Source organism: Ammospiza caudacuta, chromosome 1, assembly GCF_027887145.1.
Source record: "Ammospiza caudacuta isolate bAmmCau1 chromosome 1, bAmmCau1.pri, whole genome shotgun sequence".
Taxonomy (NCBI): Eukaryota; Metazoa; Chordata; class Aves; order Passeriformes; family Passerellidae; genus Ammospiza; species Ammospiza caudacuta.
The window spans coordinates 68348217-68363234 of NC_080593.1; positions in this window are offsets into that span (position 1 = coordinate 68348217).

A 15018-nucleotide genomic window follows, 5' to 3' on the forward strand; every position below is an offset into this window, starting at 1 on the left:
AACTACAATACCACTACCCCTGGCTAGCCATGGTCTTCAAGGTACATGTGCTTTGTTGGATCAAACCCAATTTCCCACATGCCTAAGTTTTATTTATAAATAACATACTCCTGACTGTGCTTGAAGAGAGGTTAGGGAATGAGAAGCACAGGAAAAAGGGTAACAGCCACTGTACTTTACAATTCTATTTGTTTTGCCCTTCTGTTTTCCTTCATTCTCAGTGTCAGCCAACAGAAGACCAAGCAGAAAAACCTTCACCTTCCAGTCTGGACACAACAGTCCTGCTGCATTCCGAAAGTAGGCTGACAAGGTTTTCTTATGGAAAGAGTTGAAAAACGGAAGATACTTTTTAGAAAGAGTATTTTCTCACAAGTACATGAAATTAATACTGTTTTTAGAGATGTAATGTTTTAGTTTCCTGACCTGGGAGTGTGCATTGGCCTCAGTCATGCTAGGATTATATTCCTGAAAATTTGCATTGCATAGTCATAATATGTACCATAGTCATAACATAATATGCATAATCATAGTATGATGAAATACATTAAAGGTACAATAGAATGTGGAATAAAACTGCATTAACATGCTCTTTTAACAGGCCATGCCACATTTACCATGAGGCAGATCCTCAGCTGGGGCAGACTCTTGTAAGCCAACCCAAAGCTAAGGCAGCTACACTTAATTTTGTTGAAAGACAGAGGGGAAAAGAAAAATAAAAAATAAAAAAAAAGAAAAATAAGAAAGAAAGGGGGAAAAGAGAGAGGAAAAGAAACAGGAAAAAAAGAGTTTGGGGATTTTGTTTTAGTTCAATTTTTCTGTAATCATACATACTTGACAAAGAGAGGACAAACATTTTGACAGTCAGATGTGTGTGCACATTACACATGTAGAAAACAGTCTGTACATGTTTCTGTACAGATCATACACATAGCAACTTTCCAAGGTTCTTCTTGTTCTCTTACACACGAATGTATTTCATTGACAGATGAAATATTATTCATTTTTCATTATAGTTATAATTTCACGAAAGCAGAATGGTGCCAAAGTCACCTAATTTTCACATTCATTTTACAAGATGGAGATTACACTTTAAACAGATAAAAAGAATCTAAATGAACTAGAACTGGCAAATATATTTTGTCAGTTTTGCTTGAATGTTATTAACTCAGAAGGTGAAGGTCATGCTTCATGTCCTTTAAAAAAATAGCTTTCCTTTAAAATTGTATTTCTACAGTCTCATTCTGTAGAATGTTTTCTGAGATGGCTTTTTAATTTTCTCTAATTTTCAGATAAATAGACATGTATACACCCCAAAAGTGACTTAACCCAAGACAACTACTTTAATAAGCTACACATTCTCAATATCATTCTTAATGCATCACACATGTGATAGTCTCCTAGGACCACGTTCTGCCCTCTGCTATGCAGACAGCTTATTATTCAAAATATGCAATGAATCATTAATGATACACACCCGCAGAGGGGAGATCAGAATGAAGCCCTTAGTCGGTGTGCAATATTTGCTCTCAAACTTCATCTATCAGGAGCAACGGTACTTCACTTACCATTGCCAAAAAAAACAAATTGGAAAAAAAAAATTAAAAATTTATAAGGTCTATATGATTTCTCTCTTTGACCTCTACACCATGTATTACGGACAGGTATTTTACTGAGTGCTCTTCTATTTCTGCTTGTGCATAGATATTGTGATCCATTTAGCTGCTTCTGCTGTCTTGTCCTCCCTACTGCCAAGGTAGCATCACTTTTGGTTTTGTTTACATGTATGATGAAGAAGCTTAGCTCCTTTGTCTACTTCTATTTCATTACCAAAGCTAAAAAGACTGGAAGGGGTGCCCTAGAAAGAGAACCTCAAAACACATCCATTTCCCAGATACCACAACTCGCAACAAGCCACGATTTTCATTCTACAACTCCTGGAATTATTTTTTCTGTCACATATGTGTGTGCTTATTTTTATGGAAAATAAAAAAAAAAAAACTTTTAGTTATTTTGAATGGAACCTGCTTCTCGAACTACAATATTTTCTTAGACAGCTATTACTACAATATTTTTTCATAGGTGTCCAATTAAAAAAAATAAATTGGAAAAAGTCATGCAAATTTAACATAAAGAAATTAAAAACTGTTTCAATTTTCCTTAATGTTTTTCTGTACATTGATATATTTTAACTTGCTAAGCATGTATTATGGCAGCCAAAGATCTTTTTCGATGTGCCCATATTCCATTTAGGCCAGACTCCAAATTACTAATAGAAGAGCACAGCAGAGTTAGACCTATCCATCTCTTTTCAGGCTCAATATGCATTCTCTGCATTTAAACCTGGAAGTATGGAGACAGTGAGCTCTTGCAATCCCTCCAAAAACTTTTGAGGAGAGGAAGCAAAAATAACAGAAGCGTTCTTCCAGTATATCATACCCCCACAAACCAAGCCAAGCCCCAAAACCCGAGCTTTAGAAGGACTTTCATCACCTGTGTCTATAATATCATCTGTATCAGATTTACCACATTGCTGCATAATTATTTGGGGCTTAAGACAGTTTTGACATAAAAAGCACACACATTAGACCCACATGCCCTGCACCTGAAGCTCACCCTAAATTTTGATAAACTTCAGATCTGGACCCCAGGTATGAAATGTATTTGTGTATGAAATATTATATATGCACACGTTGAGACACCTTTCCTAATGTACACCTTCATCTTAAAAGCTAAAGGAATGTGAGTAGTAAGGAGTTTGCTGCAACACTCCACAAAGCAATCTTCACATATGAAAAGGGTGAAGAATACATTTCATGATTAAAACACCCCTATGCTTTCTGTGGCCCTATAGTGGGGTGCAGGAGAAGGAGGGAGGAAATTTTTTGATGGGTATGCATTGTTGTCATAGCCCAAAGAATTTTTTAGGAGTACAGTACATGTTTCTTATCAGACTTACAAACAAAGGGAAGTTCTTGCTAGCAGAGATAAAATAGATAGAGAATAAAATTAACTGCATCAATGCTGGCTAAAATTCACATCTCAACCCAGGCCCAGCACCTTGAAGAAGCACCTAACTTGCTCAGTTCCTCTAGATGACAAAATTAAGCTGAGAGGAAGCCTCTCTGGTGGGACCCACTACCTTACAGAAACAACTTCTCAGTTAACAAAATTCAAAAACTGATGGGCAAATCCTAATCTATGTTATCTTTATGCACAGGTACCATGCTGCTGACAGATAAACAGATTGTTTTACAGTGAGACATTTTGGACACCTAACAGAGTCCTCCTGGTGAGCCCCTCCTGAGCTTACTCATCTGCCACCAAACATGAGACAGCTGACAGGTTTTTAAATGATGAACTCCTAAGGGTCACATTACTTAATTATACAGTACATCCAGGGATACGCACATGGGTCTTTTATGGTAAATGATATGACTGTCTTAAAAACTCATTAATATGTCATTAACCAAGCAGACATTTACTAATTAAACAATTAGCCCCTCTCTTCTATTCCTTTGTTCCACTCAGAGATGCTCATTTACTGTGATCCCCACTCAGATATTTTTTTCCCTTTTAATTTCTTTTTCAGGAAAACTAAGTATCTATAAAACATTTCCTTTGCTTTTTGTCTCAGTTTATTTAAATGAGAAACCAAAACAAAGTCTAGATTCCCAGCAGGTGAAAATCAGCTTTATCTCGTGGAAGTCAAAGGAGTTATGGTGATTTACTCCACCTGAGGATTTTGCTCTAGGCTTCCCAAATCCAAGTCATGTATTGATTTCAAATGCATGTCTACTGTCAAAATATGCAGGCTTTGCCTGTCCAAACTGATACTGATTTTTACAAAACTTTCAGAAATGCATTCAACAGCCACTGTGAGCTGCATTATTATTAAATACAAACAAAACCCCCAAAACCAATAAAGGAAGCATAAATATGCAAAGATCAAGGTCTGGAAGCAGATTATTCTGCATCACCATATGAAGTTAGACACCAAAGGAGCATGCTGTATTCTTACCTTTGAAATTCAAAGGATTTTTAATAATTTTACTTGAGCTGTTTTCTGCTGATAAATGTAGCTTGATCATGTTTGATGTGTTTTAACTGTGTAGTAAACTCTGATAAAAAGAAGGATTATCAAGTATCTCAAACTGGAATATAGTGATTTTCCTTTTGGAAAGAAATCCCCCATTTCTCCTTCATGATCAAAAGGTAAACATAATTTTATTTCTACTCAAATTGCCACCTTTTTTTACTGTATTTACAGTAGTTTTACTAACATATGAATATCTGATTGTAGAGGCTGAAAGAAAAAAAAAGGCAAAAAGAATGTTTCTTTTACTTCTTACATTACAAGCACTCTAACTCCTATAGTTTTATTTTCTCTTCGTTGCCACAAAAAAATCCTTCAGGAGCATCAGATCATTTGCAGAAGATCATAGAAAGGGTTCAACCAGGCACCAGCAAAGGAAGAAAGACAAACATTTTAAAAGACCCATCCTCATACTGATAACACAGTGAAGAATTCTGCCTTGGCTCTAATCCTTCCTGCGCTGTATCTTCACTCAGAATCCCACTAAACTGCAAGTCAGGTCCTAGAGGTCTGGGGGGGTCACTAGCCTAAATAAAATACAACCCTAGCCACAAGGAAGGATGAAACCCTTCCCTTGGTTTTCACCTGCCTTCTCAGGTAAGCAATTTATGGCAGCTGGGGGCTGGTATAGTCCAGTAGCATAAGTCACCAGGGATGATGATGTAGCTTCAAAGTAGTTAAGAGCAGCTTACACCTCAGAATTCATCAGAACCCAGTAAGCCGCCAGAAAAATGCCAGCAGCTTTACTGCAGTGGAAGATCTGGCCTGAAAATGGAGATATAGTATGTGAACAAGCCAAATGAATACAGTATTTAAGACCAAACAAAACTTGAGGAAGTTCTTGTTTAGGAGAAGGGTTCTGTACACAGTCATGAGACAGAAGTCTTCCATATTCTTTGTGGGCAAGCAGAGTGTGGGTAATGATAACAAAGGGGTCTCCTACACTGCATCGTTGAAATGCCTCTTCCTGAGCTGGAAGGACAGCAGTGTGGGCTCTGGAAAAGCCAGACCCTGTCTTCCCTAACTCCTGCTCAGTCACATATTTAGAACCAGCAGCCCTGTGGAAAGTAACTGTGACTCCATTCTTGCTGATTTATTTCTGTGGTCTGAGAGGGATCAAGTCAATTATAACCAGCAGAAACCTCCATTGTATATTCCTTGTCACTGTCTGGAGGTGCTTTCAGGCCATCAGGAACACTCACCATCCTGCACAGGCCCACCATGCTGCCACTCACAATTACCTACAGCCTCTGTGCTTAACTCCAGATCAATTAGACAACACAAAGCCTATCACAGTGAAGACTTCTCTCCTGCAAAATATCTATGAGGCATTAATTTTGTGGCAATAACTCTTTTGCAGCTATCAAAAATTATAAAGAAGTTAAAGCCCAGATGAAAATTGATCTCTAAGGATGAATCCCTAAATTTCAGATTATGGCTTTTTTTTATGCAAGATTTCTTCCTGAATTGCCACTTATTTAGTTAAAAAAGGCAGTGTAGAATGGAGAAACACATTATGAATGCAATGTAAATCATGCATAATTTTCACAGATTTTCAAGAAGCCTTTAGACTGAAGAAATATCTGTCTTCTAGTAATTTTTAGAATCAGCTAAAGGTTGGCACGTTTGCTACCAGCCAAACCACCCTAATTCCACAATCAGGTAGTGATTAAGTATTATGATGGCACCCTGTATTTTAGATCTTCATTTTCATCACTGCTACACAGACAAGAACACACAGGCAAGGAAGCTGCAGCCCCACTTTAATAGCTGTTGCATAGAAGGACAAATTTCCAGAACTGGAAACACAGAAGAGCAAAGTGGTGTTTGCGTGAGAAAGATTTTCACAAAGGAAAGATCAATCCCCCCTCCACTGACTGAAGAGAAAATTAATTACTGCAGTTGGCAGAGGATAAATGATTCCAATTTACAGAGTTGTGTAATTATAGCAGCTGCAGAGTTGAAGACTGGATGCTAACTTTGAACCTCCACCCCAACATGACATTTCTACTTGCATTTAGTTCTGCCACTTGTGAGCATGTTGAAAATTCTCTCACTGTGTCTTCATAATTATATGTTGGTTCAAAAATAATCATTGGCTCCATTGCATAGACGAAACCTTATCATCTGGTTAGCAAAAGGTATGTTGTATCATCTTTGAAGTGCTGAAATCCCCACAGTGGAAAATTTATTAGGGGAAAGTGATGTTATGGCAACACAATTAATTCTGCCACAACATGCAGAATTAACTACACTGTTAAGAATTAAGGATTCAAAGAGGAGTTCAAAGGGAGAAAAATACTGTATGTCAAATCATAAAGTATAACCTTTGCATAAGGTCTAACAATATCATATTGTAAAGAGGCATCTCAGTGAGATATCTAGTTAAAAAAAAAGGAAAAGAAATGGTTAAGGAGATGGGGAAAACATCTTTAGTGTTTTACTTGTTTTTCTCATGGGAGGTTGTCAGTTATGCTTGTATAGAGAATTCGCTTCTCCTTTTGAAGCCAAGAGGAAAGTTTTTAATCTCATCTTTAATCCTTTAAAATATGTAAGAGATTTAGACGTGTACAGGGTAAATTTGGCAGAAGATCCTAGCTATGGAAGTAAGGTAATTTCTTTCAACTACTGATTGCCAAGGGAGTTCAAAGCCCACCACCTAAACTATCTATCAATTCCAGCTACAAGCTGCAATCTACTGATTTTTTACATTTCTTTATATTGATCAAAAATATTTAGAAAAGTCACCAGCTACGAGTGAGTGAAACGATGTGATTATTACAGACAGGGATGAGGGCTCTCTAGTGCTGTTGCTTTTTTCAGAACAAATGAAGAATGAAAGACATTTTCTCAAGCAATATGCACAATAGTATCTGTTGTGACTGTAGTTATTTTATGCAACAACAAGAAAGGAGCTAGTCCACAAGAACAATTTCAGAAAGTATTAGAAAACTGGCAACTGAGCCAAACATTTTCACTTTTAATACAAGGAGACTTTTGACTTTAACAGACAGTTTTTTACCATCTAAAGGTCACATAAGCCTCATGTACAAAGCAACCTGATTACATTCCATTCCTGGAACCTAGGTCTAGAAGCCACTGTATGACTTTTTCTCCTTAAGTACCTGTACATCCATACATACACTGAAAACCCCTGCCATACACAACTATTAGGCTATTGCAGTTGAACTGAGGTCAAATCCCACAGCATCCTCTAAGACTGTGTTCCTGTTCTATTGAGCACTTCCTAATGGCAGAAAAAAACATTTGAGGTTGTTTTGGGTTCTGGTTACAGTAAAGCTGGAAACTAAAGACATTTATGTGGAAAATTAGCACGGAGTAACAGACCTTGACTAAGGTTACACAGAAAAGCTGAACATTGAGCCAAAGAGCTGAAACCTTCCTCTTCTGGTCATGATCAGCCTTTGGTTTTAATTACCTGGGTACAAATCTACCAGCTAAGGGGAACTAACAGATTTACACCTCTTTATTTAAACCACTCTTATTTATTAGGAAAATTTGCAGTTTTCAGTGCCATTGCATTAACAAACCTAGAAGACAGCTGAGGCCTGTTTTAGAAAGGACTGATTCAAAATGACTGGAGATCTCAGGTTTTGGCCCTGTGCAACTACAGTACGACAGATGAAGCAATTATATAATCAGATAGGCTTGGCCTTGTCTACTCTTTGATCAATTCAACATGCGCCAAATCCATGTCATATGAATGAAAAAATCTAATCCAGAACAAAATGACTATGTCATAGGAACAAAAAACTAATCTGAGAGGGCTCACATCTGTTCCCAGTCACATCAGACCCAGGACAAGCTGAAATCCCATTGAACTTGATGCATTTTATACCAGTACTAATAAGATTAGGACTTAACTTCCTCTTCCCTCTCTTAAATAATGTACAGAGTCAGCATAATTAAAAATCAATATGGAAAAAAATAAACTGCTGCAGTACACAATGAAGATCTAATAATCTTTAAAATACTGTAAAAAATTTGTTTCTTTGGAATCTAATTTGTATAAGGTCCCATGTTACAGATGAAACACTTCATTAATACACCTCAAACACTTACTGCAAAATTTTTTTAAAACATCACCAGCAAGATCATGAACACCAGTTATGGGTATAAGATATGCTTGATGAAACATTCTGGAAATCTTGAGCAAGCATTTGGTATATTTGTACAAGTTATACACTTAAATTATAGGTTAAAATTTTGCAACTGTACTAACCTATGACGTAGGAATCTGTATAATTGGAAAACTCCCAGAGAATTCAGTAAAGATGTTGCCTGAGCAAGGTATTCAGAACCTGCCAGAGATATGGAGAAGTTAGTGTTACCAGAGTTCTGTCAGGAGCCAGTCCAAATCTGAGCAAAGTCAATTCAGACACCTCTGTAGCACCCCTCTTAACAACATTTTTATCCTTGAGCAAACATAAAAACAGAATTTTAATAAAATACTTTTTACTTAGTCTAAGATTTTTCCTCAAGCTTTCATCCACACCATTGGCAGCCTTCTGTAGCTGGATTTTGCTTACCTTCCTAATACTATGATTGTTGCCATGGAAATTATAGCCATCTCACAAACAGAAATTTATGCTTTGCTGAAAAAAACCCAATATTCTAACCTAGGAAAGCACAAATATCCCTAACTAAAAATTGACAAAAAAATAAAGAAGCTTGCTATGAAAACTTTGCTAATGTTGAATTTGGAATCAGAAAGAAGACTGAGTATATTTGCAATTTCAAGCCGTTGAAATTGCATGAAGAACACATTGGGTGCATGGAGGTTTCTGACTATAAGCTTACTACCGCTTCCTGTATTTAGTCAGAAAATAAAAATAGATCTATACTAAGTAATAGATCTATACTAATAAATCTATACTAACTGGGTAGATTTAAGAATTTAAATATGGATAGAAACCAGTATCCCAGAGTCAGGAGTGCTCTTCCTTTGAAATATATATTAGGTGTAAGAATGAGAGTAGGGAGACAGTCATAGCACCCTTGTTAGAAGTTTATCTTCTCATGTTTCCTCTATACATGCAAGACAGCAGATTCCTTCAGAAGGCACTTTCTAGAGACTCAAGAGAATTCTCACAGCACTTGAACTAGAGTCCTGTTCTGACATTCTGGAAGAGAACTGGGATTTTAAATGATTTTACTTTTTCTGTTTGCTGTTTTTGCATGTGCTTTCTACAAATGCTGCTGGAATCTGTTGTGGCCATATCCACAATGACAATAACAGCAATTTTGAATGCTTACTTATCTACTCATTTTTCTTTTCAAAAATCTATAATAATATAAAGGTCATCTGTGTGAGCTCATAACCCCACTTGATGTGATTATTTCATTTATGTTATTCTTCATACACTTCTTCATACACTTTCGCGCCAATTTTCCTTTTTAATGATAATTACATGTAAATTCAATTATTAGTTTTCTGCACATAGTTTTCTGGATCTTTACACTACTGCTAATGAAATCTAGACAGAAAGTTCAGAACCACATGATTTCAGATAGACAAAAGATTCTATTTTTTTTTTTTCAATAACATGCCACTCATGTTGCTTTCCTGCAGGAAAGTTTTTCAGTTAAAAAAAAATCTCAGAAAAACAGAATATGCACCAGAGAATTAAGACTACTGAGAGGATCTCTAGCTGCCAAGTTCAAGAAGTGCTAAAATTCACAACTTCCAGACAAAGACTACTGTTGATTTTACTCTCTGAAACCATCGCTCTTCAGAAAGAGCACAGATGTGTGAATTTCCCTAACTTTCCTTCAGGTCCTTGTAATTCAAAAGATTACACTCCTAAATTCCTTTGTCCTTCATCAGAAATGTGAACTGGATATGGTTAACATATAATAAGGATGCTTCATCTTTGTGAAACTGGAAAACATCATTCCTCATGTCCCTCCCCATTATCCTGAAATATGACCTCAATGTAATAGATTTCATTGAGGGAAATTTATTCCTCCTCCTTTGTTTTCTTTGCCTTCCTTTTTTTTTATTCCCAGATCAGGAAGGGTGGGGGGGAGAAGCTGGGGAAAAAAAACAGGAAAAAAACAAGTTGAAAATCAGAAAGGTGCATATTATGAGCACAAAATTTATCCTATAACAAACCTCAAAACAGCAAACAACCCCATAAACAAAGCTTTCCGGTCCATTTAATTGCTTATATTTTTGTAATTTTCTCAGTTACGCTAATTCAGCTGACCAACATTTCATTCACATAAATATTTCCAGACAGCTTAAGAATAGCAAAAGCTTGCCCAATATATTATTATTTATTGATATTATTATTGTTGCTGTTGCTTTGATGTTGTTAATTATATGATTATATTTAATGATAACAATGACAATAATAAACAACACTGGAGGAGATGACTAAAATATTTCTAAAAGTTTGCAAAGAGTAAAAAACAGTCTTATTTTGTATAACTCTGTGCCATCTACCCAAAAAAGCCAAAACACACTGTAACTGATGAACCAGCTCCTGAGAAAAATCACAAAAACCAAATGACAAATTCCATTTGTCAAGCAATCGATATGGTTAAGGTTTGATGACACAAATAATTACCTAAATAAATTAAAGACTTCACATGAACATCAATCTTAGAATAATCTTACATTGACTTTCAGAATTATCTAGACTCTCTGTCATGGAGTTGAAGAATAAGGTGCTGAAAAACAGACAGAAAAACAGGGGTGCCAGCTGGGGAGGGGAAAAAAGCCTTTTTGATTTAACTATAAAAGGTGTTTAATGTATTCTTTGAAAAGAGCTTTGGTAGAGTGGAAAAGGGTGAAATACTGTAAAAACAATGGAAATCAGTGGAAAATTGATAGAGATGAAGCAGTACTCATGAGCCACTGAATGAAAGAAAATAAGGCAGCAATCTGAAACACTATCAGGTATCGGATACATAAATTTATGATATATCATGCAAAATTATTATTATCATATAAACATATTTATTTTTCTTGCAATGGAAAGAAGGCACTTAACATGAGGACATTACACTGCTACCATAAGAAAACAGTCTCTACATACAGACACGCAAAGGCTGTTTATCTGTTCTTTAAATCTGTAATGCAACAGCTGTAATGGGTACCACTCTTAGACTCTTCTTTCACTTATTGCAGCAGACTAAAACCTAATATCTGAAAGTAAATATGAAATCAAATAAAATTTCACAACTATGAACATTTAATACAGCTGATGTAATTTTGTTTTTGGCAGCAGTGGGTATTTTTTAGTGATCTGTTTTGGTTCATTCATAGCAGTCTTCCATGTTTCTTTGCAAAGCTTCTATAGTTACCTGAAATTTTTTACTGCATGCTTGCTTTCTTTGGCCAAATAATCGAGTGACAATTGTATTAAAAGGAACACATATAAAAGCACAAAACAGGTAATGAGTTTCTTATATTCCACTACAGCTTCTCCTAAAAAGTCCACTGATTTTTTTCTTTTCCATTAACTGAAATTAAACAGTTATGCAATTCAACAGTTTTAACACATGATCCATAGGCAAGTTCTAAGGTAACCATGACAAGAGCTTAGCATCCATAATAAATTAATTACAAAAGGGTTTGGACATTCACTTGGAAATGTTTAGAGATCTGAAAATCAAGGAACTTCAAAAGCAACTGTGCAGCAATATCAGTATTACTTAAAGCAGATGAAAGTCCCCTCTTTGAGGACTATATAATGTTGCACAGATGACAATGACATCAGAGTCTGATGCAAATTTCACTTCCTTATTGACCTGATTTCTGTCTTAAATCATATAAGAACCATGCCAATACTCACTTCAGTAGTCTCTAAGCTTCACAGAATTTCTGTGAGCAAGGCATAGAAAGGAAAGCTCCTTGCTTGCATCAGACATTTGTTTGCAAGAAGGGTTTTTGTAAGAGGTTGCTCTTTGCTCTAGAAGCATCTTAATTTTGTCACAGGTATTTTCAGTCCTGAAAGCAAAACAAAGCACTCTGTTTCAAGTTGCTTTTATTGCAAACCAAAACATTTTGCTTTAGTTTTTTACCATTCTGCACCTGCAGAAGCCCACAGTTTAACACGCAGGCTGCTGCCTCAGTGGGGACTGTATCTCCCATCAGAGAGTGGCCTATGCTTTAATCACATAACATGAGCCATTATTGGAAACCCAACAGCACTGGTGGGCAAAAGCAGATACAGAACACAGCAGCCACATGACAGCTCTCATGCAGCAGTAGAGAATTTTGGACAGGTGCAGGGTACCACTAAAGAAAAATGTACACCTTTCCCCTTCCATGTATTCTGCAAATTTTGTACCACTTCTAAACAAAACGTAATGTCCCACAGGACTGGCGTGCCACTGTCTAACTCCACACGGGGCTAAACAGAGTGCTTTGATATATTTTATCCAAAAGAGTGCTTTTCATAGATTTGTGCAAGGAAAACAGAAAAACAGCTTCCAGTTAATTTGTGGTTTATGTTTGTGCTTTCCTCATGACTGCGCTGAAACAAAGCTTCAATGACCTGCCATCAGTCCAGTTTCCTGATTTCCTTAAGCTTGAGTGAAGTTTGATAGTTTGATACAGGTTTTGACTTAGCTTACTTTTCTTATATTCATTGCTTTCTATTTATGTTTATTGTTTTTGTTTTGTGGGGTTTTATTTGTTTGTTTTGTGTGTGTGTGTGTTTTAATGACTCAGGGAAATTTTTTTCACTGATTTTTTCATTTCAAATTCACTGAAATTGTTTTCATTTTTTTCACAGTTTATCAGCTGCACCAAAAAAGATGCATCTGATAAACTGATCTTCAATTTTCTTTACAGTTTTTTAGTCTTCAGAAGTGCACTAGGCATTTCATAAGAGGTATGAAGGGCATCAGTGAGCGTGTGAAGGTGAACTGCAGTTTGTAGGCTATTATACATTTTATGAGATTAATTAAAGAGAGATACAAATTTCAGATTAGATATAATTTTATATCTTAATATGATTACAAATAAAATTGTCTGCTCCTCCTCAATATTTTTAATATCAACATAATATAGCACATTTTTTCATTCACTTTGATTTTTCTCATCACAGAAAACTAAAAGAAGCCAGCCTTATACCTCAGAAGGTTTCAAGGACCAGAACAATAATAAGAAATTCATGTTAAAGTGATTAAGAATTAAACTGAAGAGAACTTTCACACTCAGTAAGGAAATTGATAGTACTGGATTCTTTTTCCACTACTTTTCAAAGCATCTGTCCATCTGGCTGCCCAGCATGGGTACCCTGAAGACAGGAACCTCTTCTACCTCACCACTCTTGGTGAAGTAGAATGGGATAGGGCTGTCGTCCAGTTTTGACTAGCAGCCTTGTGATTAGTGGAGTCCTTCGGGAAATGGAAAAGTCTATTCCAAAAGCACCTTCAACAACTTTACAGAGTTCACACCCCCATCTACAGAGATCACTGTTCACACCAAAATGCATCCTGTTCTGGAATAAGGAATTTTCTCATTATTTCCCTTTGAGGCTATGAAACTGGAATGGTAGAAATCCAGATTCATTGGATCAGAGAGAGTAACTGCAGAGAGGATGTAAGTGAGAGGATCTGAATTCTAGGAATTTTCTCAAGCAGACTTCAATGCAAAGCACCAGAGCATCCAGCCAGCTTGTAATATGGCTACTGGAATTTTTCCTCCAGGGATTTACATGAAGGAAGAACCAGTTTCTGCATCCCAAATGAGCTTTTAAGGAATATACACAACATCAAAATGTCCTGTGTTCCCAAGTGTGGAGGGTAGCTCTTAGTGCACCTAGGGCTCCAGAACAGTCATGGGGTGGTACCCCATGAAGCTGACATCTGCAGCCCTAACCAACAGCTGAACAGGGACTTCCTGGGACACAGTTTTTGGGTTCAGATGTCTGTGTCTTATTCATGCTCCTGAGCTCAGTTACTGAATCTAGCCTGAAGTGTACTTGTGGCCACTCTTGGGGAGTACTCAGGTACAAGGGTGGGCAATAGCACAGCCCAGAGCTTAATTATTCACAATGCAGGAGTGAATGCTATGTCCTGAAGGCATTTTGGATAGCACTGCTCCCACCAAATCCTGTAACAAAACTCTTCATTGCAGTGTGAGCAGAGCAGGTACATATTGTCTGTTGTTGTTTTTAAGAGCTGCCATTGAGCTGTAATTTGTGTGAAGAGGACATTGCTCCAGAAATATAAATATATGAGAAATCCATCTAAACATTTCCAGCCTTGACATTATTACTTTGTATCACCAAACCCATCCTTGAAATAATCTATTTTCATGCCCTTCTACAGCTTTTCACCAATCCTTTATCCATCGCTGCACAACAAACAGCCTTAAACTTTAATGGCCTGCATGACTTTTATTTCCTCCCTGTTCATTAGATTTCGTCTCCAAAGTTGCCACATATTTTATATTTTTAACACAAAGACACTTGGAGTTGTGTTTGTGCCTGGAAGATTGGAAAATATCTAGCTTTAGGCTATATTATATGCATATGAGGACCTAATACTATTTAAATAACAGTTAAAACCTCAACCTTCAAATGCAAAGCCAGCTATTAAAATATTGCTGGAGGCAACGTGGCAAGGTTTTATTCTAGTTTTATGCAAGATACGGGAACAGGAGAGAAGGTTGTGTCATTTGAATGACTACACTGCATTCCTCTCTATTTTCTAATTATCACAGATTTAATCAACTTGTTCTGTTTGTATATTTTGTAATAACCTTTCCTCTTCCCCTTTTATTCAGGGGAGGAGAAGGAGAGGAATTTATATAACATAGTAAGTTTAAAAAATATGAGCTACATGGAAGACAGAACAGCAACTAAGATACTGTGATTAATTTCATAGACTTCCAGTAGGAAGTATTTAGTTTATCGGCACATAGTAAATGAATATTAAAATAT